This window comes from Corvus moneduloides, chromosome 22 (assembly GCF_009650955.1).
Source record: "Corvus moneduloides isolate bCorMon1 chromosome 22, bCorMon1.pri, whole genome shotgun sequence".
Lineage (NCBI taxonomy): Eukaryota > Metazoa > Chordata > Aves > Passeriformes > Corvidae > Corvus > Corvus moneduloides.
The window spans coordinates 3,403,234-3,428,442 of record NC_045497.1 but is presented as its reverse complement, the minus strand read 5'-3'; the positions used below and the strand labels follow the sequence as shown (position 1 = coordinate 3,428,442).

At 49.7% G+C, this 25,209-nt stretch overlaps 1 protein-coding gene across 1 annotated transcript in view; it reads left to right on the top strand.

Moving 5' to 3' along the window:
• The window catches only part of MEGF6 (multiple EGF like domains 6), a 75,400-nt gene that overhangs the window by 13,881 nt on the left and 36,310 nt on the right, over positions 1 to 25,209 (top strand). The gene's annotated exons all lie outside the window — the stretch shown is intronic.

Genomic DNA, 25,209 nt, shown 5'->3' with positions numbered 1-25,209 from the left:
CGGCAAAGCCCGGTGCAGAGGTGGGAGCAGCTCCCAGCAGATTGTTCCAGAAAGATCCCTCCAATTTCAACACAAGTAACTTGTATTTGTTGCCTCGAGATCTTGCATGAGTCGTTTTCTGACTGTTTTACCTACTTGTTGGCTGGAAAAGCATCATCTCACCACAGCCCTGATGTCTCCTGTGAGTTCCCAAGGAAAGCCCTTAGACATCCCCCGAGGTAATTTCCTTCCTGTCCTAAATGTTGAGACTTTGTGCATTGAGCACCGCACGGTCAAGCAGAAAAAAAATCAACTTTCCCAAACGATTTGATGGTGGTTTTTTATCACTACTCAAGTGTTCTCTGGGGCTGTGGGCATGTCACCAGTGGTGGGGTGTTTGCCCTTCCGATGGTGAGTGTGGGAATCATCCTCTTCTTCCCCCTTGCCTGTGGTTACGGCATTTGTCTCAACGGTGGGAGCTGCCGAGAGGGATCCTCGCAGCTCTGTCACTGCTCCTCTGGCTTCCAGGGCCCTCACTGCCAGCATGGTAAGCAGCCCTGCCAAATTCCTCCTATAACTCCAAGCTGGAAGAGGAGAGGCTTTGGAGTGAGGGATGCCCTGATTTATTTATGTTTTATCGTCGCTGTTGTTTTATCTGCAAAGCTCCAACAATCTCCTCTCGGCTTTCGTGGTGTTTGGGGAACTTGGATGTTTGGAAAGGAAACGCTTATCGTGACTTGCTGTGAAGCACAGCTCCATGCTGTACAATAGCCTTTATTCCTGGCTGCCATCCGCAGTGGGATTTGCTGGAATCAGAGAAGGAAGCTGATTAAATTTGGGTCAAACAAAGGAACCCTGGGGTCACGGCCTGTGGGGCGAGCTGGGCCCGGGGCAGCGTGGCAATGAGTGCCACCTTGGAAAGGAACGTCCTCGTATCTTTGGCCAGGCTGCATTTTGGGGCTGCTAAGCTTTATTTAATTAACCTTTGTGTGATATTCAAACTCCCTCTTGAAGGTTATTGAGTTTCCTATGTTTGGTGGCTCACAGATGTTCTGGTTTGGGGACGTGGTAGTCCACAGCAAAAAACCCCTAAAAGCTGGGATGTTCCCTGGGCTGAGAACATGTTCCTTGGGCTGCAGGGACACACGGTTGTCTCTCTCCTCCCTCTCACTGCTGGGTCTGCAAGGTCCAGGGCAGTGCTGACTGCTCACATCATCTTCAGATGATGCTGATTTATAGCAGCAAATTAAAGAGTGAGACTTCTTTTCTTTACCATCCATGAGTTCCTTGAGTCTGTTCCTTCTGAGACCCACGGTTCTGTCGTCTTTTGGAACCAGAGATGTGTGGAGGTAGGGGAGCTGACCTGGAAGGGCTGGAGAGGAGCATTTTATCAAAACCTGGGACTCCCCTAACCCTGAGTAATCAGAACCAAGGGCAGAAAGGTGAGGTGTGAATCAATCAGTGCAGGCAACACACACGTCCTCTCTTGTCCAAGCTGGTGGAGTCAGTGTTGGGTGTTTCCCTGTGCAGAACCCAAGAGGTGAAAAGCATTTTCACATTTGGAAATGTTTAGCAATTCCCACAGTTATAATTGGCCGCAGCTTTGAAAATAAACCACACATTTTGGAGACCCCCCAATATTTTATTAAAAGGGAAATGATTGGCTTGATTTGGAGGAGAGGAAAATACTGGAGTGGCACTGACATTACCTGCCTTGCACAAGGGACCTGAAGCTGGGGCTTTGGGTCCAACACGCCTGCCAGGTTTTAAATAAATGTCTGAGATCCTGAATATCTGTTGTCAGGTCCCACTGTCCACATTTTGGCAGAGGGGAGGAAATGGGCTGTGAAAAAGGGATGGCTGAGGATACACAAGGACACAAATTATGGCTAAGCTACCTGAAGTTAAAGGAAGAAACCAGTCCAAAGTCTGGTATTTTGGAGTGAACTAATTACAAGGAACAGGGAAGAATGTGGAGGGGATAAATCATTCCTTGTGCTGCTTGTCCTCAGTTTGTAAAGCATTAATTGTCCTATTGCCTCCTGGCAGAGCAAAGCCCAGCTGAACCAGGAGCATTCCTCTGCATTTGCAACCTCAAATTCTTTTCATTCTCAGGTGAATTATATTTCACACCCAGGGCAGAGATGATTCCCCATCATCCCATTCCCTGCCATCCCATTCCCTGCCATCCCCTTCTGCCAGACAACATTTTGCTGTTTCCCAAGCCCATCATTTGTAAAGGTCTGAGCATTTTCATTACCTGCAGGTGAAGGACAGATACAGACCCAGGGGACTGGGGACAGTGTTCATTTTGCAAGCACCTTCAGGAAACTTTTCTGACTTTCCAGTTTCATTTTAACTTTTGTTTCCATCCTGCTTTTAAAGAGACGTTGCCCCTGAAAAATTCCACAAGACCAGTGAAACAGCTGTATTAGCCCTAGCTTGCAAAAAATTTTTTCTTTTGTCTGTTGCTTGATGCCTTTTGTTATTTGTAGCATTTTTCAAAACCCGCAGTCCTTGCCACAGAGAATGTGATGATGGAGGATACAGGAAGGCCCCAGTCACAAGGTCATCCTTCCCTTCATTTCTTACTGACTCCTGTCAATGGTTCTTTTTGGCAAATACTTTTTCTGGACAGATTTCTTGTGGAAACCTAATTGTCTGGATTCTCATCTTCTCTTTCACTGTTAGAAGTGCTCTGGGGGGTTGGCTTTGCTCATCAGTCAACATTTGTGCTGGATTTTCCTAATAGGATGAGAGGCTGCTTTGGGGAAGGACGCCTCGTCAGTGACTCATTCTTTCCTCATCTGTCACCTGTCAGAGGAACCATCCTGGTGTTTGAGGTGATGGTACCTCCTTGAGAAAGGATGGAGCTGTGGAGCACTGGGCTGGAGTGGCTCTGGAAGTGGGCAGGACGAGGCTGTTTGGTGAAAAGGACATGAAAATAACCAGTGTGAGCGAAGCTGTGATATTCCATGTGTCACTTGTCTTCAAGAAATCCGGGTCTGATCCGAATGGAACCGTTTTTTCTTGCTTGGAAAGAAATACAGACGTGTTTGCTTTAGAGGCAGGACGCTCCCTGTCCTGGCCAGACTCCTATCAGAGCTTTCAGCACGGGATATTTTTGCTGGCCAGCCCCAAGCAGCAGCAGACGGGTGTTTACCCTGGCGGGGCAGCCAGTGGTTCCCCAGTGCTCGCCTTCCGGGGTGAGGTGCTGTCCTTCCTGCTCTCCTGAGTGCTGACAGCGAGGACATTCGCTCGCTCTCTCGGTTAGATCCCCTCGTGGTGAAGGCAGAGCCCTCGGTGGGGCTGTGTGAGCTCTTGCAGGAAGCTCTGCAGAGCATCGCGTGGGCCCGTCCGGGTTTCAACGCCTTTTCTGTTGCCTCTTGGTGGTTTTTGATCCTGTCACACGCTGTCAGTGTAGAAATTGGTTTCTTTTCCTGCCATCAGGTGGGCTTTGCTTTGCAGCAAACTGCGGCAGAGGTTGAGCTGGACATAATCACAGTGACCACTGATTGCTTTTGAGCTGAGGAAGCAGCCGGCTTGTCCTGAACTCCTTTTTGGTATCTTCCACCCTTGGTAGATGAAAGGGTTGTAAATGGAATATTCAGAGTTTGGGGTGAAGCTCCATTTAGAGCTCCCTTTTGGGGGCTTGATGTAAATGACCTTTCAGTGCAGGCTCGTTGCTGGAAGGAGGGGATGGATGTTGGAGAGCCTGGGCTCTGCTCCAAGCCTGCCCAGCCTTCCTAGGAATCCTTGGACCACCCAGCGCTCTGGGGTCTGCTGCTGGTGAACCCATCGGACCCCAGCGAGTGCAGCAGAGCGGGACCTGTGTGTGTGGGAGGTGGCTGTGCCCGGGGCTGTGGAGGTGGGTGTAATTGCATCTCCTGCTGTAAATCAGCTGCTCGGCTTCACCCTTCGCTTACTGGAACCTCCCAGCAGAGTGGATCATCTCAGCAACACTCAGGCTCTCGGGGCTCTGATGTGGGAACTGCACCTCGCCGGGGGGGCCGGGACCGTTCCTAATTAGCCCGGCTGTGTTTTGAAGCATGGGCCAGCCCAAGCCTCCTTTGGCTCAGCACAAAGGAGAGGTCAGCAGTGGCGAGCAGGGCCGTGATTAGTGTCGGTGCCTGGAGGCCAGCTCGGATGGCTTTGTGCCCCGCCGCTTCAGGAGACCATTATTGTCTCTTTCTTTTATAGCACTGCCCTCATTTACCCAGCCTTTGACGTGCCCTCGGTGGTGTTTGATTGACGAAGGACCTGATTTCTCCTGCTAATCGCTCCGAGCTGTTCAGTTGGAAGCCTTTGGGTGTGTTAGGGCTGGGAGAGAGGGGTTTGCTGGAGACCAGAGAAACATGGGACTGTGAAACACTCGAAGTCAAAACAGGAAGGGTTTAGTCTTTGGAAGCAAAGGAAAGCACAGGCAGTATTTTCTTGGATTCAGGAGCCAGATGCTCTTTCCAAGATGGAGAGACTCACGTGACAGCGCCAGTTCAGGCTCAGGTGACTTCCCCAGTCCAAGGAGAGCCCGGTGCAGACTTCAGAATGACGGTAGCAAGATACTGTGATCGATGCTTCCTGGGCTTGCAGTTCGTGAGGCCAATTTAAAATCTGTTTTGTGGAATTAAATGGCTGCAATTGTTCTTCAGCTGTCAGTTCATTGGAGAGAATCCACAGTTAATAATACCAGGGCTAAATTAAGCAGAGCACTTCTCCAGCAGCCAAGAAGTCCGAATACTTTTATTTATAAGCAGCCTCCTGATTCACAAGGTTAGCCTTCTGCCGGGAGGGGAGAGCAGCCTGAGGCCAGAGGAGATTCCTGCTGGGATTTTCTTGTATTTTGGCTCAGGAAGGCAGTGGAACAAGGGCGGCTTGTGCAGAGCTCGGCCGCGTCCTGTGCTATCGGCTTGTCCATCAGCCAAGCGCGGTATTTAAGAGCTGGCAAACAGGTAGAGCTGAGCTCTTTGAAGAAATCTGTGAGAGGAAACAAGCCAAGGCGATGCAGGGGCGTATTCAGCTAAAAACCATCTTTTGTAAAGGGAGTTTGGAAGAAAAGAGAAAATGTGTTGGAGCTGGGAGGAACATCTGTTGTTGTACCTGCAAAAGAAATGTCCTGGGACTTGTACCCGTGGGGTGACCCCAGGTCCAATGTCCATCACCCACTTGTTGGTCAATCACAGCGCCATTCATGGCACCCACCACCGCCTCTGGCCTCCACGTAACACAGGGCAGTAACTCTGTGAATAACTGAGTAGTTCATACGATTGGAGTTTTCAGAGGTGAACTGGAGTACGGCAAGGAGCCCTTTGGATGTGTATGAAGCTGTCCAGCTCTGGCCAGCTCCATCGGTGAGTGATGGAGCACGTGCAGAGGCAAAAGAATTGCTGGCCATTCGTTTAAAGGAACGCGATAGTGGGTGAAACAGAACTGAAATCTGATGGGCTTCAGTGGATTTGAAATACAGCTGGCTTAGGTCTTTTCAAGCTTTCCTTGGGCTGAGCTCAAGAAATAAGGATTTCATGATCATTTAAAAGAGATTATCATATTGGGTGGAAGAAAAGATACGGCTCAAGTCCTTTGGATGAGTTGTAACCCTGTGCTTAGGTTTTGGCAGATAAATCAGAGCGGAATCTTTTCACTGATTTGAAACTTTACTGCTCCTTGTGTTAGGGTCTGTCAAGGGTAAGAAAACTGGGAAGGAAATGACTCCTTGTGCCACCTGAAGAAGACAAAACCCCTGCTTTGTTTTGAATGATGGGTACCTTGGGCCAAGTCATGTGAAGTGCTGGATGGCATCTCCAGAGCGCTGCGTCCCCTTCCGTGAGAGCTGAAGCTCCCCGGCACCTCCCGTGATCCCTCCTCTGCCACGGCAGTGCCGGTCCTGTGGCGGAGCCGCAGCCCCCGCTTTAATCTCCCTGCAAGGATTTCCTTGGGGCTTCCCAGCCAGCTGTGACCAATTAAACAGGGGCCGTGGCTGCAAAGCCTCAGCCACTCGCAGAGCGGAGCGAGGGCTGCTCAGGGTTTATGGTTCTGAGAGCGGCGAGGTCTGCCCGAGGTGTTTTCTTCCCGTAAACCACCCGTGGGAAGCCAGGCTTGTGAGCTCAGAGGTGAGTCAAGGGACATTTATGGAGGAGAATGGATTATTTTCCAGGCAATGTGAAATGCTCCAGTGTAACTGGACCACTGGGATCCCATCATGTAATTGGTAATAAGAAGGATTTGTTACATGAATGCCAAGTAGACTGGATTAAAGCTGAGTTCTTGGATCATTTCTGGAGAGGATTGAGCCCATCCCCCTGGTCAGGTAGCCAAGGACCATTCCAAGCTCACAATTCCTCACCCATTACTGGTTTCTTGCAATGAGAGAGAACATGATTGTGAGCGAGGCACCGAGATCCTCAGGTCTTCAGTGAATTCACAAAAGAGAAATGACAGGCCACAGCTTAACTCCCTGACTGTGACAGAACCATCGAATCCTTTAGGTTGGAAAATACCTTTAAGATCATCAAGTCCAATCATTCACCGAATCTTCCCTTCTTTTCAAAGGATCTGCTGCAAATCAGTGGTGTGGGAGCCACGCTAGCCATGGGCACAAGGGCCAGGTTCCAGCCAAAATAGGAGGGTTGGTGAGCGAGATGAGGAGTGAGGGCCAGAGCAGGAATGAGAAGCATTGCTGCAAAGCTGCCTGGAATTTGTAGAATTAATTTACGCTCAAACACACAGCCCACTCTGCAATAAATCGTTGGTATGTTATGCTTTCCTTTTCTCGGTTTGGAAAGGTTGGAGAAAACATTTTTTTAAATTCATTAAGTGCTGCCTTCTCTGAGGCATCGTTTTAAAGCCGTGTTCTCTGGCAGGTGATAACATCTTCAAGCAGCCTCTGAAGTGCCTTATCCCCACCTCAGCAACTGGTTTTCCTCTCGTTTTTTCCGTGTGTGTTGTGTTTCTGTTTCCTCTCCCATGCTGCATGGGCTCAGTGCAACAGTGTAATTGGTTTAATAATTCAGAAACAATCACATGTTGAGGTTCCAGTCATTACAAATACCTTTTTTTTTTTGGGAAGATGCTCGGAGAATTCCCTCCCCAGAGGTTTAATCCATGTGAGTTATATGAGGAAGGGAGGACACTTTTCATATATCCTTGATCCAACTTTCAGTGCATGCGAGTTCCTGTTGTGCAATGGAGTTTTTCTCTTGGGCTGGAGCTTGATGTTCTGAGCAGCCTGGACCCAAACTGAGTTGTTTCATAGTGGAGGAGGAAATCTCCCACTAACAACCCCCACAGAGAAATCCAGGTGGCACCAGCCAGTGAAGGAGCTTTTTATGGTCACTTTTTCCTGTTTTACAAAGTTCAAATGGAAAATATTACCCTGGAAAATGGGAATCCTCCTGCATCAGTGGCACCAGGATCAAAGCACCAGCTCAGGGAATTTGTTCCTCTGCAGCTTCTTCATCATGGAATTATAGAACTACAGAGTACCCTGGGTTGGAAGGGACCCACATGAACCATCAAATCCACGCCGGAGCTGTGTTGTCGTGGCCCTGGGACTGGTTCTCCCTGCACATTCCTCAGCAGAGGAATCTGGAGGCTGCAAGAAGAGTCCAGGGGACCCTCACCATTCTGGGCTGAGATTCTCCAGTCCCGGCGTGGCTGGTTTCCTCCCAGACACACTTAATTTTACGGGGCTGCCGTTTCCCGTGGCTCGGCTCGCAGACAGTGACACATGTGCTGTGTGTAACGGTGCAGCCGCTTTTCCCTTGCACAATTCAGTGTTTGTGGGGCCTTTGCAGCCCCTCCACATTCCCGCTGGCCACAGGGGCACCTGTTAGACCCTCGCTCTCTGTAAACCAGCCAAAACCCAGTTTTGGAGGCCAACAGGTGTTTCTAGTTTGTGGTATGTTAATGGATGTTGATTGCCTGTCTTCCCGCCTCTCCAAGCCAATAAACCCATGGATCTGGAAACCCTCCACTCCACGCTGGAGCAGCAGGCCCGGCACGGGATGCCAAGAGGACAAGCAAGTTCCTTCTCCACGGCAGGCGTCAGGCAGGCTCACGGGCTGGGCGCTGGGGCTGCTGGCCCTGAGCTGCTCTCCAAAGTCATTCCTTTGTGGTTGACTTTCCATTTTTCCTGGAATGTTGGCTGGAAAGCCAGGCACGCTGCGGCTTTCCCGGCACTGCCATCGCCGTTGGGTTTTGTCTTGCACGGGGCTGTGCAGGGCTGGTCCAGCCCCATGAGTGGCCACCAGTAGGTTGGTGATGGAAGAAGTTTTTGGTGGTTTTTGCCCCACTGAGGACGTCTGCCTTCAATCATGGCACCTCCACGAGGTCTTGTTGGTGGCAGAGCCACAACCTTGGTTTGAGGTGGGACCCTGCTGCAGATGGGCTCTGCTAATGCAACAACAAGTAGAATAACCTGTGTTTGCTGCTTAAAATAGGGATTCTTTTCCTTTAGAGTTTGATGTGGCTTGCTTAAAGACTGGCTAGACCATTCCCAGAGGTCCAACCCAGCTCTGCTCACCAGGAGCTGTTTCGAATCACGGATAATGGGAGTCAGTTCTGTGATTCATGGTCCTGACCTGACTGTCAGAGATCAAAGGGCCAAACTAACCGAGCCTGGTGAGAGAAAGGCAGCGGCCGGCGGGGACTGGGCTGCCCTCGCTGGGTTGAGTGGAGAAAGGGGCAGGAGGGTTCTGAGCAGTTAGAGAGGATCCGGGGATACTGTGCCTTTCCTTGGCGTGCCACTGTGTTGGGTGAGGGGTGTTGGATTTCAGCCCCGCCGATGCGGAGGCGATGGCTGCCAGATGTGTGTCATTAGAGGATACCTCTCCTTACCAGCTGCAAATTGTCCACCGCTTCCTCTGCTGTTTTCAGCAGGAGAAGCTTGAATTCCCACTATTTCCTGCCGTCTCAAGCTGCTCTTTAGCTGGTAAGTTGCGGAGCTGTGCAGCCCAAACCAGTCACGTGTGGCAAAGTCAGGCATTGGGTGTTGATTTGTATTTTTTCAGGAGCTCCATTAGGATTTGCCCAGAAAATTACATTTTGCATGTAACTTGCAAAACGAATCCCCAGAAAACTCCAAGGATTTAACTGGAAGAATGCTGGAGATGGTTTTGTACTTATGTGAGAAGAAGACGTGGCTTTTCACTTTGTGGTTTCTGGTGCAACAGGATATGCTCCTAAAAAATGTGTGTTTTTAAACTGAAGAAATGGTTATAAAATAGGAATACAGAGCGCTCATGGTACAGTTAGGGCTAAATTGATTAGGAAAATGTTTTCACACTTTACCCAGGCTTTTCATCAGCAGGAATCTGAGGTTTCTGTGACGTTCCGTGTGTTTGATACCTCGCTGTAGGGCACTTGTTGAGTTCTGTGAATGCGCTGTTTTCCAGGCCCTTGGAAGCTCATTCCTTCCTGCCTGTATCTCCCAGACAGAACACTTCAGCAAGCTCCCTCCTTGAAATGGCTTGAAAGGTCTTTTTTGTTTTTTTTGTTTTCAAACCTAGAAGAAAAGTTCATTATAAGGAAAACAAGGACAGCAATTCCCTTTCCTGAGCACTGCCTGTGGCTCTTCCCACCTGGCTCTGTGCTGGCCCTGCCTCGGGGCTGTGTCTGGCTGAGAAGGAGGAAGGTGAGAGTATTCCATGGGCTCCTGGGGCAGAGGTGCAGGAGAAGAGAGGAAAAAGGACCTGGATCTCTTCTAAGGAAAGTGTTTGGAGGTACCTGTCCCTTCCATGCCACCATCCTGGCACATTCTGTGGTTGGAAGTGCAGGATTGGCTTTGACCATTCCCAATACTCAGCAGGGAGTGACGGTGCTTGAAATGCGTGGGAGAAACAGATGTAGAAAATGAGTTTTGGGACGCAGCAGACCAGGTAATTTTTCTGGTTTAAAATGATTTCGGCATTATCCCCCTCCATACAGGCTGGGAACCTGCCCTGGATTGCACAGCAGAATAGTGACTCCTGGCAAAAGAAGACATTATTTCAATCTCCTTTTCCCCCAGTTGCTCAGGATCTCACCTCATTAATAGTGGAGATTTTGGAATGTCAGATATTTGGCGTTTCTGGCTGTTGGAGCTGTACAATAGGTCCCTGTGGCTGGCTGTCACTGAGCTCCATCCTTCTGTGGGGAGGTGTTTGATCTGCACCTGGTTGTGCTGGGACTGACCCTGCCCAGCAAACCTCTCCCACCTTAAACAACTGCTCCTTCGAGGGGGTGAATTTCCAGTTTAAAACATTACATTTATGCTTTTTTTTTTTTTTTAAACTCATGAATCTCCCCAGAAGCAAATAGCCCTGACCCTTTCATTAGAGACAAAAGGGAGTGTGTATAAATGTCTTTTGTGGCTTGGCAGTAAACTTGCTGAGGACGACATAAAACGTGCTCATTAAATGCTCTTTACCCAGCATTGCTTTTTGTTTTCAGCAGCACTGTGATGTTTCATCCCACCATTAATTGCCTAATACCAATTATGGCATAAACAAGCCATTTGCTAGTGTAACTTTTTCCATTTATTTTGCAAGGTTCTTACTCTTGACACCAACTATGCATCTGGGAACACGAGGGGCAATATTTGTGGGGTTATATAATAACAAGATTGGTGATCAATAGTTTTACACAGACCTTCCTGGTGCTCTAAATGCGACCGGGCCTCTTGAGAACCTTCCAAAACGCTCCCCCCCACTTGGATGCTTTGTTGTATTGAGCTTAATTATATGGAGACAAAGAGACTTGGAGAAGACTCTTTTTTCCCAGGGATGTGGCAGTTTTTCGGTGTAAGACACGGGCTGTCCGTTGTGTGCTGGCAGCCGAGCGAGCAGCCTCAAGGGAGAGGTGGGCATTGCCTGGGTGTCACAGACACCCCAAACGCTGCCAAGTGCCTCGAAAGACTGGGCACACGCAGAGGGGCAGAGCTGACCCCTCCTTACAGCCCTTCTGCATGAGGTCATCGTCTTCTTCGTGGCATTTCAGCTTCTGGCTCTGTTCCGGCCAAAATCTGGGAGCTGGCTGGAAGGAGCAGCAAAGCTCCAGCACTTTGAAAGGTACTGGTTTAAGATTCCTTTTGGAATAAAGAGTGTGGCTTTTGGAGCTTCCTATTGAGATGAGTGAGGTTAAACCTGATAGCTGGAACATCTGGATGTCACACTCTCATTTCGCACTCTGGTAGCAGAGCTTTATCCTTTGTCATTGCTGCTCCTGGAAAATGGTGTCAAGCCTGGTGTCCCCAGTGAGGTGCAGAGATGGGCACTGGCAGGCTCCTTGTGTTAGGAATCACAGCTAGAGGGACTCCTGAGGTGGGAGAGACTTTTGATGTTTAGCTGGAGAAATGGGAATGGCAGGTTATGGGCCTTGGCTGTGGGAAGCAGCACAGCCAGGCTGGGATGTGCCTGGAGCCCAGACCTGCTGCCTGGGGCTGTGTGGTGCTCAGAGCCATCCACTCCCCCAGTCCCTGTCTGAACCCTTGACAGCTCAGCCTGGTGCTACAGCGTTTCTTCTGAACCCTCCAACTAGATCTTGCTAAATTTTCCCCCTTAATTCTGTGTGAATCTCTCTGGCTTCATAAGTGGTGAGAAGGAAGCTCCGTGCTTTTCTCACTGCTATACTGGCAGCAAGTCTTGGTCACTGATGTCCATTCAGAAGCCACCTGCCATGGGGACACAGCACTGAAGGTCACCAGCTCCCTGGTGAGCACAGAGCTTCCCCCTGGCACAGATTTTGCTGTGAGGAACAGCTAAAAATGGGACAAACCTGCTGGAGACACTCAAACCTCCCTATGCTCAGCTTTGGCAAAGCCTCTGTGATCTCACAGAGCTGAAGTCGCTTCAAAGGGTTGGAAACTTTGAAGGAAGTCTCTTCACCTTCTCTAGAAGAGGAATACAGGTTCTTTCCCAGGAGAGTCATCTTCCCGTCTTCGCATTAAATACAGTTTTGGCCATACGGTGGAAAAAAATCATCAAAGCCCAGCCGGCGCTCTGAGCTCCTGAAGAGAAGCCTTGGAAAGCCTTGGAAAGGCTGCCAGGCACAGTATATTTTTTATTGCATCCATTATATAATGTGTCAAAAAAGAATTCTCTGCACTATGGGGAGATATTTATAGTCCACAGGGTTTTATGGCAGGAGTGGAGTGTCTCAGGTTACCCTCGCTAAGCCGAGCCAGGCTGCTGCCTCTGGCTCCACGGGAGCAGCTCTGGGAGCCTGAGGGTGACCTGGGGAGAGGAGCAGCTCGTCTGGATGTCATTACCTGTCCCGTTACTTCAGCTCCGGAGGAACGTCGGGAGGGCCAAGCAGGAATTTGCCCAAACTCTCAACAAAATGGGCATGGCAGCAGGTAGAAACCAGTGGTGGGATGTAGGAGTGGGCAGGAGGAAGATGTCTCTGGTGAGTGGCTGAGGCTCATATTGGGCAAGGAGCTGAGGAAACAGCAAAAGATGTGACATCCATAGGGAAAAATGTATGATCTGAGTGGAGAGGGGACATTTGATGGACATACTTGGCTTGGCCCTTAACAGAAGCTGTGTGGAAGACACCTGGCACAGGTATGGGAATACTCTCAGGTCCGTGTAAACTGGCCTCTCTTGTGGATGTTCCCCCCAGAACATTTGCACAGCCTGAAGCAGCACCTCGCCCTGACCTGGCATGCACATTCCAGTGGGATGGATGCAGAGGAAGAGGTCACAGATGTTACTTTGAATCTCCTTTAGGTTGGGAAGATTCCCCAGTGGCAGTTTCCCCTGGAAGGATGGTTACCTCGCCTTGGAAGAGGCAGCTGGGAAAGCGATGAGCAGAAATGTGTTTATCCGAACCAAACCACTCGAATATTTGAGCTCAATTTTCCTCTTCTTTAAAAAATAAATACCTTAAAGGGCAGATAAAACCCTTCACAACTTTTCACGCCACGTCAAGGAGTCAAGTTCCAAAAGACCTGCAAAGTTTACAGGCAACTTTCTTATGCAACTTTTAAGTTCATGAGGATTGAAAGCCCTGACTGTGGTATTGATTAAACCTTATTTGGCCATCTGACATATTTATATTTATGAGGAGTTTAGCGGGAGCCAAGACTGATAATGCAATCGCTCTGGGGAGGCTGGCTCGCACTGAAGAGGGGGTGTCAGATTGCACATGCTGCTATGTGTGGGAATGATGCCACTGTGATAAAGTGAGCCTGTGGTCCCTTCTCCATCTCTCCTGGGACTCCCCAGAATCCAGACAGGGCACGTATGTGAGTGTGCTTGTGCATGTGGGATCTCTCCACGTGTGGTGTTGTGTTTTCCTACATCCACATGTCTTAGAAATCATCCCAGAAGTGCTTCACGCTGCCCTTCCTGCCACAGCAGGTACAGCCCTGGTCATGTATGAGGAAAACATCACAGAATCACAGGATCAGTAATGTTGGAAAAGACCCCCAGGATCATCCAGTCCAAGCTGTGCCAAATCTTCACCTTGTCCCCAGCCCAGAGCCCTGAGTGCCACCTCCAGCCCTTCCTTGGGCATCTCCAGGGATGGGGACTCCAAACCTCCCTGGGCAGCCCCTGCCAAGGCCTGAGCACCCTTTCCATGGAGAAATTCCTGCTGCTGTCCACCCTGAGCCTCCCCTGGCACAGCTTGAGGCTGTTCCCTCTCCTCCTGTCCCTGTTCCCTGCGAGCAGAGCCTGACCCCCACCTGGCTGCACCCTCCTGCCAGCTTCAAGACCCTGATAAACAAAAAACTAGAAAGCACCAGACACATCAGCAGTGTTTGAAAGATTACCCAAAGATGACAGATGACATCAGTTTGGATGGGAAGTTAGGAAGAAATAAGGGACGAAGGAAAAAGCCTGTGGGAAGCAGTGCCCGTGGCACGGAGTCAGCGTTCTCTGAGCACCGCAGGAAGCTGCAGAGCTGTGACAGATAATCTTCTCCCTGCAGACCCCGCAGCTCCCAGCAGGCACAGGCTCCTTTTATTCCCAAAAAAAGAGATTTCCTGGAGGTGCTGTCTGTCACGGCTGTTTTATTATGTCTCTGTTATTGTAGGTCAGGAGGAGCCAGGCTGGGCTTGTCTCAGCATTTGGTAAAATCCATAGAAAGACGTTGACTTTACAGAGTATTAGATTAATAAGGAGGAGAGTCTGGAGAGGAAATCTGGAGATATGGGAAAATCTAAAATATATCCTTACAGTTTCTCTTGTTCACAACTCTGGTTACACCTTCATGTCTTGCAACTTGGCTTTGCCACCCCTGCTGGCAGATCTCCTGGAGGTACCATGGGGAGACAGGGATTGAAATACCCCGGTGCCAAATCCCAGAGTGTGCTGAGCTGGAGAGAGGGGAAACAACACAAAAAGGAAGAAGGAAAACAACAAAGAAACCAAAGCCCCACCGAGCCTGGATTTTGTGTGTAATCCCTGTGTGCTGGCAAACTTCAGCAGAGCCCCAACACTGGGGGGATTGTGCAGCCCGGCTCCGGCTCATCCCCCTGGCACAATTTCAGAGAAACAACGGACAGGCTCCTCTTTCATCCCAAATTCAGCCACGCAGAAGTGCCCGCAGGACCCGCAGCGTCCTGCCAGTCCTGTGCTTTGCTCCTTGCCTTTTAGCGCTGCATTAGGCAGATTCTCTGATTTCCCCAAGGTTATCAGGAGGGCTTGTTCCTGGGGGAATACTGATGAGTTTGTAAGGGGTCAAATCCCCAGGACACCGCAGCCTTTTCCCCAATACAGCTGGTTTCAGGAAAACCACCTACAGCAGCCTCATTTTTAGGGAATAATTACCCAAAGCTTCTCCAAGAGCGTAGAGCAGCCGGAGTCTGTGAGGTGTCCTCTCGGCCAGAGGGAGGGGGTAGAGCATCTCTGCTGCGCTCTGCTCCGCTCCGATCCGTCCCTGCAGCTGCTCTCTTTGCAGTGCCTGTCTGCCATCCAAGAGCAGCAGAGTTATCCCTTTGGAATGAGAGAAAAACTGTTTTATCCCAGTTGTAACCACTTTTAGGGGCTCTAATAGTTACCTTTTTTTTTTTTTTTTTTTGGTCAAACAAAATGCAGAAACTTTTGTTTGGTTTTTTGTCTTATGAAAAGTTACTTCCCTCAAAAAAAAAAACAACCAAACCAACCAAAACCAACCAAACAAACCAAACAACAAACCCAGGGAAAAAAAGCTTTTTAAAAGATTATTGAGGTTTTTTTTTAAAATCCCATTGCAGATATGAGTTACCTATACGTGTGTGTAATTAACACTGCAGATCTAAGTGCATATTCTGTTGGAAAAACAGATTCCCCCATGTTTTATTTACTTCAGGACCATCCTTTTAAAGAAATTAATCTGGAATTTGGAAGGGCAGCCTCCAGACTTCGCTGGCTCCAGCTGCGTGCTGTGAGCTCGGGAGCCATGACTTTTTTGTAATCTTGGGTTTAACACTTGGTTTTGGTCTCCCAGATGATCTTGGGGTATGTTCCTTATATTTATAGGGAATATTTCATTAAAAATCTGCCTTCATAGGATTGCTAAAGGAAAAGTCCCAGCAGCAAGGTGGCTTTCCCTGGATACCGGGAATGAATCTAATCTGCTTGCTGTGTCCAAGGTGAGGAGCCTGCTGGGATGGGGCCGAGGTTGGCACATCGGCACTGAAGTTTGGACCCTGGTCCTCCTTCCCAGGAATTGTGAGCACGCAGATGGTTGAGATGCTTTGTGTGCTCTGGAGAGCTCTCACCTTCAGGGTCACCAGGATAATGCTCAGACATTCCTTTTTCTGTCGAGTTCCCTGCCCTGAGTCGCGGACCCCGGCCGAGGTGTGTGCTCTGGAGCTGGGGAGGTGGCTGTCACTTTCTGGGAAAGCTGGGAAGTTGTTCAAGGGAAAGCCAGATGCTTCCAAACTGGGGCCTCTGGCATTTCAGCTTCCTTCAGGCCTTTTTTACTGGAGCTGTAAAATCACCGACAATGGCCATGAATATTAATGGCTCTTAGCCCGAGGGCAGAGAGGGAGAAGTGGGGGTTTGTTACCAGGTTAAAAGCGGACGGCTGCTTTCATGCGGGAGTGTGTAACCTCCATAAATAAAACACCAGATGTGCTTGGATTCTGCTTTCCTTCAAACGACTTGGGAATTCTCATAAAGAGCAGGAATACCTACGGCTACCAGGACTTCATTTCAAGCCTCTCCTTGCAGAAGTCACGCGGGGGGAGCTGGTGAATGCCGGGGCACAGCAGCCAGGTCGCTGCAGGATGGGTACCGCCTTCAGGCGGGGTCCTGAGGCTCTGAACCTCCAGATTAAGCCAGGTTTACCTGTAAATCCTCCAAAACGGAGCCTGTCGGCTCACAGGAACAGGATGTTGGTGCACAGACCAGCACCGTGCCCCAGGGAGGGAATGATGCTGAGTCCCCCTTCCTTGGGAGGGATTTGAACTCAGAATATATTTGAAACAAATCTTGCACAGGTGCGAGGCTGGAGGAGTGGGATGGGGTTAAATGAGCACGGATTATCTGGGAAAAAAAGTGCTATATGGTCGAAAGTTCAGCGTGATGTTCTCTTTCCCGTTCCTAGCTCTTCCTTGAAAACAAAAAGCAAACGTAGGTGTTTCACAAGCAGATTATTTGAAACAGAGTTTTGACAGAAATCATGGAGGAAGATTCATATTGGATTTATTTATGTTTACACGGCACTTTGAATAAAACTAAGATGCTTTCCAGGAGCTCCTCGACATCCACTGCGTGTGACCTTGGAAATCAAGTATTGGTGGAGCCTGTGGGGTGATTTGAGGCGACCCATACTTGGTTTCAAGGGTCTGTGGGGCATCTCCAGGAGGAGTGGACAGTGCTCTGTGCCTGCTCCAGTTGCTGCACGAGTCCTTTGGTGTCTCACCACGACAAACACATGAGCACAAGAAAAACCAGCCCCTCACTGCTGAGGATCGAGGTGGCTCGGTAGCATTCCTGAATTCTGGCTTGTTTTGTTTTGAGAAATCACCTGAAAAGTTACATTTCTGGGTGATAGGAGTGATCTGGACACAGCAGCTGCACCCGAGTCATCTGTGCCGTGTCCAGTCCAAGCCAGCATCAGTCCCTCAGGTTGGATTTGAACTGCAGAGTTTGTCCAAAGCTCCCAGAACTCAGGATGGCCAAACAGCCCTAAAATCATGAGAGGAAAATCCTCACCCCCAGCCAGCAGTGATGCCGAGCCTGTGGTGAGCTGGGGGATGAGGAGCACTCCTCGTTTTATTTATGGATCGCGTGTTTCGGTCACGGAGGAAGGAAGTTCCATAATGCTTTGATAAATACAAGCTCTAGGGAGCTGCAGGAGTGTTTGCAGAGCCCAACCACAAAGCTTATTTTGACAAAATGTGGAGGCAAGGATCATTCCAGCTCTGGCTGTATCTGCCGGAGAAACTCAGGGCTTACGGGGAACCTGCTGGGACTGGGTCTGTTTGAAAGATTAAAGGGAATTTTATATGAAAGCTGCAGTTAAACCTCATCATAATAATAAAAACAATAATAATACTACTAGTAATAATAATAATACTTCAGGTATGCTGGGCTTCTTCTGCATCCACACACCTCCCCTCAAACAGATCCTGCATTTAGGCACTTGTGCCGCCTGAAAATGTAATTAGAATTTATGCATTTACAGAATCCCTCTTTTTAAGACCTGCAGAGTGCAAACTACCCAGAGTGCTGGGCACCTCTTGCAGCTCCCTTCCTGGACCCTGCCCTGCCTGGGCCCTGCCCTGCCTGGAGCCCTTGGAAGGAGCTGCTGTCTCCAAATGCTGGCAGGTTGCTGCAGAGAGGGGATTAAGCAAATATAAACCCTTGGGGATTTCATTAAGCTCTAGCAGGTCTTAGGATTTCTGAAAAGTAAAACAAAACTTGCACGGTCTGGTGTTTTCGAGCAGCCAGGGCGCTCTGAGCCCAGACAGGAGCACATTAGAAGAGGCTGAGGGAATTAAATGCTGGGGTTCTTTGATCACATCAGCCTTGTTTTGATGGCTGTCCTTCTCCAGCTCTGTTCTTGGCTGGAAATACATTTAATTCTTCATGACTTGACAGGTTTGTGTGCTGCCCGCAGACACCTTTTACTGCTGTTATCGCAGGGCTGATCTGGGGGCTGGTTTATGCTGGATAAAAGCGTCACTGCCGGGGATGGCTCTGCAAGGACCTTCCCGTCACCATCCGTGTCCCTGCCACGTTCCCATCCCCATGGATTGTCAAAGGATTCCCTCTGCAGCTGGCCTGGGAGGCAGCAGAGATCTGGGAGCGATGGGAGTGGGGCTGGCTCTGGGTGAGCAAGGGAACACCAAGATTTATCTGCAGTAGCAGAAGGAAACCCAGAGCACGGCGTGGCTGAAGCGCGTTCCTGGCACAGCTGCAGCCCATTCTTCTTCCATCCAGCCCAAATGCCTTCAATCCCTATTTGTCTCCATTTTTCTACTCTCTTGTAAGAAGGAAATGCTGCTTTACGGAGCAAAAAAAAAAGCAACTCTTAAGCACAGAAACATTTTTGAAGTGCTTTGCTCGGTGCCAAATGTCAAAAATTTGCCAGCAACTGATAAATCTTTTTGAAACCGCCCGTTATATTCCACACGTCCAGCTGAAACTTGGAATTTCCTAATCTTGAGGTGATTTTGATCTGCATCCGAAAATAATGGAGTGGTCTAACAGTGATGCAGGGGTGGAGAGCATCTCCAGTGCTGGTGCACGGACTCCAGGGGGGATTTTGGGGAGGATGGAGGATGCTTCAGGGGAGCAGCCCGGGTTTGAGCTCCTTCAGCTCCCCAGTGGAGTCCGGGGAAGCCGCTGAGGAGGGAGGGAGGGAGGGATCCGGTAACAAGGGGGTGGTGATTCCTCCCTTCCAGCTGCTGATTAGTCCCTCACGCTAATAAAAGGTAATTTGAGAAAAGTGCTCTCTGTGCCTTCAAGGTCTGGCCCACATCGTGCTGAGGGGAAGGGAGATCTCTGGTTTGGGTGGGGTGTCTCATTCTCGACTTGAGTTACAAAAATCAGCAGAAAATGTGTACGAGGTGGCTATTTTGTATTTTTCCACCTTTTAGTTGAGTTTTCTGTGGATTGATGCTATCCAGGGTACTTGTGTGTATTTATTTGACAGAGTTTTAGTGGAAAGGATTGATAGTTCTAAGACGAGAATGTGAAACTTCTAAAAGAACAGGTTTATAATGCAGAGCAGCTTTGTCTTCTCATTTTCATGAACAAGAGGGCTGTTAGAGGGTGAGCCAGAGAGCTGGGATAACAGGTGTGTTGTTAACCACGTGAGTCCCTCCAGGACAGGAATCTTCTGGGCAGTGACACGTTGAGTGTTTGGGCATGGGAGGAGGGGGAGCGTTTTGTACCTGTTAATGTTGCTTTTTCCTATTGGCACTGGAAATTCAGAATGGGAAAAAGAGCTGCAGCAAAAGCAGTGGGGTTTGGTTTTGTGCAGCATCTCCAGCACAGGCAGGGCCAGTGGCCATGGTGATCCAGGTGGGAATCATGGCCATGCCTGGTATTTTATTGCTTCAAAAGAGATGAGCTTTGTCCTTCCCAGTCTGCGTCGCTGTTCCCTGTTCCGCCTTAAATCTGCTCCCAAAATGGAGTGGAAGAGAAGCCTCAGTGTTTGTGAGTGGGAATCCTCAGTGGGGTTGTGTGAGTGCAGTGCCCAGTGCCAGCTGTGCTCCAGGTGGCCTTTTGGGCTCCCCCAGCTGGAATCTGCCCTGCCACGCTCCGGGTGGGATCTTCCCGGCGCTTCCATCTGCGCGAGCGCTGCTGCTTCAGCTCCGAGTCGGAGAAATGCAAAAAGCGCTTTGCTCGTCAGAGCCAAGAACAAGATTACAGTTTTTGGATCAAATCACAGCTCCAGGATTCACTGACAGGTCAGGGAAAGCACCTTCACCAGGCTCCTGCAGAGCAGAACCCTGAACCCCCGGATTCCCTGGAGTGACATTGAAACACCTGCCCAGGGCACGCTGGGGGCTGCTTTGGATGGTCATGGCTTTGTGGCAGAGTTCTTGCATATTTTCGGCACTGGTTTGCTTAGCAGAAGGCCAAAAGTATTCAAATAATTAACAAAGATTGCTGACGAATGGGGAAAGAGCTGTTTCTGTGGATATCGGTTCGGACATTAAAGAATTCCACAGAAAAATGTCACTTTCTTGCCAATTTGGTACATTTGCCTTGTTTTGTTGAAAATAACTGAAAACTATTTCCTGGCTCTGTACCACTGCAGAGATGTGTGAAATAAACAGCTCTGCCCTTATCTTAGCCAAGCGAAAATATTTCCAGTTTCCCCAGAATTCCCCTGATGAGGATTAACTTCTCTGGTGATTAAGAGGTTCAGGATTTTGGTGGAAACAAGCAATCCTTTTTTTTTTTTATTTTTTCTTTTCCATTTTTTCTTCTATATTTCTTCTACTTTTAGGGGGCACAGTGTGAATCACCTTGCACATATTCTTGGAATAATTCATAGCTCTTTGCTCCGTCTCTCCCTCGTTGCCTCTGACTCTGTGTCAGGGGGGCAGTGTGTGCTTTGAGTGCCATCGTCCTCCTGGAGCCCCTCATCCATCCTGTGTGGATTTGCTCTGTCTGCAGGTCTCATCATGACAAAAAAGAACACTCAGGGAAGATGAAGCCCTAAATTAAGTGAGAGAAGAGTTTGCACTGGGCTGCCTCACTCCTGCTTTGCTCAAGTGTAAATCTTTTCACCCCAGCAAAGCGGGTGTTGAGTTATTCCCCCATGGCTGCACTTCTCCAACAACCCCACTACTGTGTCATGGGGGATCCTGCTGTCCTCACCACTTTTTACATTAATTTGGTTTTTTACATCAGATGAGAAGCTCTTTCCAAACTCCCCACATGCTCTCACATGTTTTCAGGAGTGGACGGGGTTGGATCCGTGTTTGTGCAGACGGGGAGAATTTGGGAAGACAAAAGGCACTGATTAATGTTTACAGTTTGCAAAAATATTCAGCTTGTCTTGGTCAGAGTCCTGATGGAGCTGAATAAAGTCCTGAATAAAGCTGCCTGAGCTCCAAACCACAGGGTCAGATATCTGGAGCCCTGCGTTGGCCGGGAGGGTTTGGAGCTCGCGCCTCTCCCGAGGGTGGCCCAAGAAAAGGAGCTGTGGGTTCAGAGGTCGGCAGTTAAAAGGCTTCATCCTTGGGATTTCGTTCCTGGCTCGGAGTGACATCAAGCTGGGCTTTCAGAGTTCCCTCTGATGTGTCTGCTAAACAAACTGCTCTGCAACAGCATCAGCTTTGTGTGGAGAGGCAGGAAAATACTGGGGACCAGCATGTGCTGCTAAGGTAGGGGACGTTTTGAAGGAATAAACTTCATCTCAGCCACTCAAGGGCTTCCCAACCTGACCTCTGGTCGGAAGGAGAAGGATGTTGTAGCTCTGTGTGCTGCTTTTCCTGCCCAGAATTGCCTAAATTGTGTTGATTCACTCTCAGCAGGAACATGGGCAGTGGGTGGGGAACCATTGCAGCAGCACAGGGCAGACCCAGGAGTTCCTTTCACGCCGGGGTTGTGCTTGGTTGGCTGAAGTCTGGGACCTCAAATGGAGCGTGAATGTGAGCCCTGCAAAGAAAGGCAAGAAACTCTGGCTGTGTTTGGCTGTGGGAGCTCAGCAGGCTTGTCAGGAGTGCTGAGGTGGCCACATGTGACACCCTGTGAGCCACAGGACCGCTCAGCTGTTGCCCACGGCACAGGGTTGGGCTCCATGTCCATGTGGGTGTGCACTGCTGGTCAGCCCTTGCCTGGCACCTCGTGGAGTGATTCCTGCCCTGGAACAGCCTGGCAGCAGCAGCCTTTGGCTCTCCAGTGTTTTCCCCTCTGAGCCAGAGGGATTACAGTTAGCAGGGATTTATTTATCCAGTGTTGGGCTGCTTTGCTCGAGCCACCAGCCAGAGGAGCCAGTCAGTGCTGTGCCCGTCGGGGATCGGTCTGAGAGCCTCCCTGAGTGCTGGCACCAAGTCCCCCCGTGGCACCAGATCCCATCTTTATTTACAAGCTTGGAATTAGCGATCCAGAGTGGCAGAGAAATGCCAAAATGATTCTCTTTTACGCGTGTCAATAGTGCACAGCTGATGAGGTGCTGGTTTGCTCCGCAGGGAGGAAGGAAACGCTCTCAGAAGAATAACAAATATAACAAGTTTGGGAGAAACTCCTCCATATTTGGTCTGTGCCCCAAACAAAGCACTTCACACCTTTTTTCTGCTGCTGTTTTCCAGGTGAGCAGCAATGAGGGAAGTAAAGCAGCTGGGGGAGGACAGAGCTGGGCTGAGGCTCGGGGTCCCCCCATGGCTGCATCCGAAGGGATGCCCAGTTGCCCCTGGATTCAGTGCCAGCAGGAGCCACGGCTGTGGACATGGTCTGTATTTCTGATCTAATCTCCAGTGGAAGAGCTGTCTGCAGAGTGCTTTGGGGACACCACATGTTGGGGTTTTTACAGGAAACAAACAGGTTTGCTTTGTTACAATGGTTTTTGAGGCATGGCAGGTTCTAGGGGAGCTCAGGTGTTGATGTGCCCTGGGCTCTGCCCCAGCAGCAGGCGTGTTGGAGCGACGTAGTGGAGAGCTCTCAGAAAATATCATAAACCAACCCCTAAACCACAGTTCTCACAAGCTTTTGTTTATTTTATCCCTCTAAGCACCACTTGACATAGAGAAGTATATTTGTACTTTTCACGGCCTTCGTAGGACGAGGGCATTAGCTCCAAAAGTAAATGAAAATTCACATTTTAGCTGGATTGTGTGTAAGAAACCTGATTCAGCACATGGGGGTCTCAGTTTAATTCCCAGCTAATGTTACACATAGAGAAGTTCAAAAACCTGTCTGGAATATATTCGAGCATGCAGCCCAGGACATGCAGGCCCCAAATCACGGACCTCATCCTTCAGCTTGTTCCTTTCCTCGCCTCTTCCACGTTCCACCTCCTGCATATTTCTGCTTTCCCAGTCTCTATTTGGCCATTTCCTTTTATCTGGAGTCCTTTTTTCCAAATGTCAGAAGAAACGTGGTTCAGGGTTTGGGTTGGTTTAGGATGAACATTCCAGCACTCCCGTTTACCTGAGCAGGCTGACTGTGTCTGTGCAGGGATGAATTAACTCTGGGATTTGAATTAACTCTGTGGAGCACCACATCACCAGCTGTGATTTGTTTGGGTCCTTACAAGGATTTTAAGACTGAATCTGAATGAAATTTCATGAGAGTCAGCGGTTCAGCCCATCTCGGGTCCCTGTTAAAGGATGTTGGTGCTCTCCTGGCTCGTTCCCCAGGCACCAGGAATGACCTGCTGCCAATCCTGATGTGTTGCCATACTCCAAACAACTCCTGGTACTTAATCAGCTGAAGTAAATTAGGTGATGAGGAAGCTGGAGCTGGCTCTGACCTGGCCAAGCATAACTTATTACATAAGCAGGGCTCAGTTTGTGTTCGAGCCCGATGTGCTTTTGATGCCTGTGCTGTACCTCTGAGCTGTCTGGAGGAGCCCGAGCCTCTCACCGTGGTGAGGTTTTTGTCACAGTCTAAGAAACCAGGGGATTGAGCAGGTTTGTCACAGAAGTCACACTTGTTCTGTGGGCTGAGGAGCTCTTTTTTGGGAGCTGCATGTGCCCAGGCAGGAGGAATCCCCAGATCGTGAAGCCAGCGGAAAGCTCCCTTTGGTGGGTGCCTGAGGAGTCAGGGGGTCCCTTGAGGAGCTGCTCACTGTGGCCCATCTGCACTCCAGGCAAGGACAATTTAAGATAGACAAGTCCTGGTAACATTTTGGAACGGAGGAAGTTGGCCTAACTCGTTTTTCACAGCTCTGTGGCAACGTTTATTTCTTCTTGTCAGCACCTCCAGAGACGTTTGCAGGAGCGGTGTCAGCGCTCCCCATGGCAGTGCCTCGGGTCTGAGGCAGCGTTCCCAGGATCTGGTCTGGGCCAGCAAGGACAATCCATGTCTTGCCGCGGGGTGTTTTGGAATGGGTGAGGTATTTGATAGATTTAGAGTGGCTCCTGGCAGGGTGGCAGCGTGTCTGTGCACAGCGAGGGCTGTTGGAAGGCAGCACAACAGGGCAGGGGCTTCACTGTGGGACATGGGGAGCGCAGGCAGAATTTCTGGTGGCTCTCAGTGACTGCTCTGACACTTCCCCTCCTCCTGTCCCTCCCTCGGTGCTGAGCATCTCCCTGGGGACTCTGGTGGACCTACCAGGCAGCTTGAGGAAGGTGTGTGTGCAGGATGCAGCACATCGGGCTGGACTTTTCCAGACCACTTCCAAACGTTCACAGCATCCTTCAGAGAGGTCACTTTTTTTTTTTTTGTTCCACAAAGTAACTGACCCGAAAATTTGTCTGTTATTTTTGTTAAAGTCAAAATATTAACGAGAAGCATGTGGGCTGTTGCCTTGTGTAAATATTAAGATGAGCTGAAGTGGTCCCTGAAATGTTAGGAAGCTGCTCTTGGAACAAGCAGCAAAGGGGACTCGTGACTGGAGTCCACCTTCCTTTGGAAATGGCTGCAGCAATAGCATGAAATCCCTATTTTCTTCCTGGATTCAGCTTGTTTCAAAATTTTTTTGTGGAATGCTATTCATTGCGGCCTAAACCACAAGTTTTAATTTGGAATTTTACTATGGCCAAATAATACTGTGAAAACGTCTCAAAGTAGCAGGGCCTGCTTCCCCCAGCTCAGCCCTGTGAGCACATTGTTACAAAACATTCCAGAAAGTTAAATGAGGCTTTTGAGCTTGCCTCTGGAAAATCCAATAAGCTATTCCTACTTCTTGTTTAATGAAAAAGGTAAAATAAAATTCTAGGCTCCGTCTTGCAGGAAACGGGAATGAGCATTATGGTTTTCTTTGGAGCAGTCGCGGTGGCTGTTCCTCATTTCAGCTTAAATTCAGTGATTAAGGTTTACTTTTTGTCGTTATTTTAAGAACAGCCCAGCCCAGGTTTGGTGTTGGGTGCTGTTTCAGCAGCTGGACTTGTTTTGGGGAGGCGTGATGGTAATGAGGCACTTCCCGAGTGAAAACCCCCCGGTTTGGTGTAACCCCGGAGTCCCCTACACCAGCCTGGCGCTCCAAGGGGGAGAGCCTGATCACCCCTGCGCGCGTTCATCCCTCCTCAGCCTGGTTTGGGGCAAATCAGGGTTTATTTCGCGGTGGAGAACCAGCCCGAGCCCCGGGGGCCGGATGCCACCGTGGGTGCCTCGCCTCGGGAGGGTCGCGTTGGGCTCCGGGGCTGTCTGTCTGTCCGTCCGCCAGCCCCGCCAGCATCCCGGCAGCGCCCGAGCACGG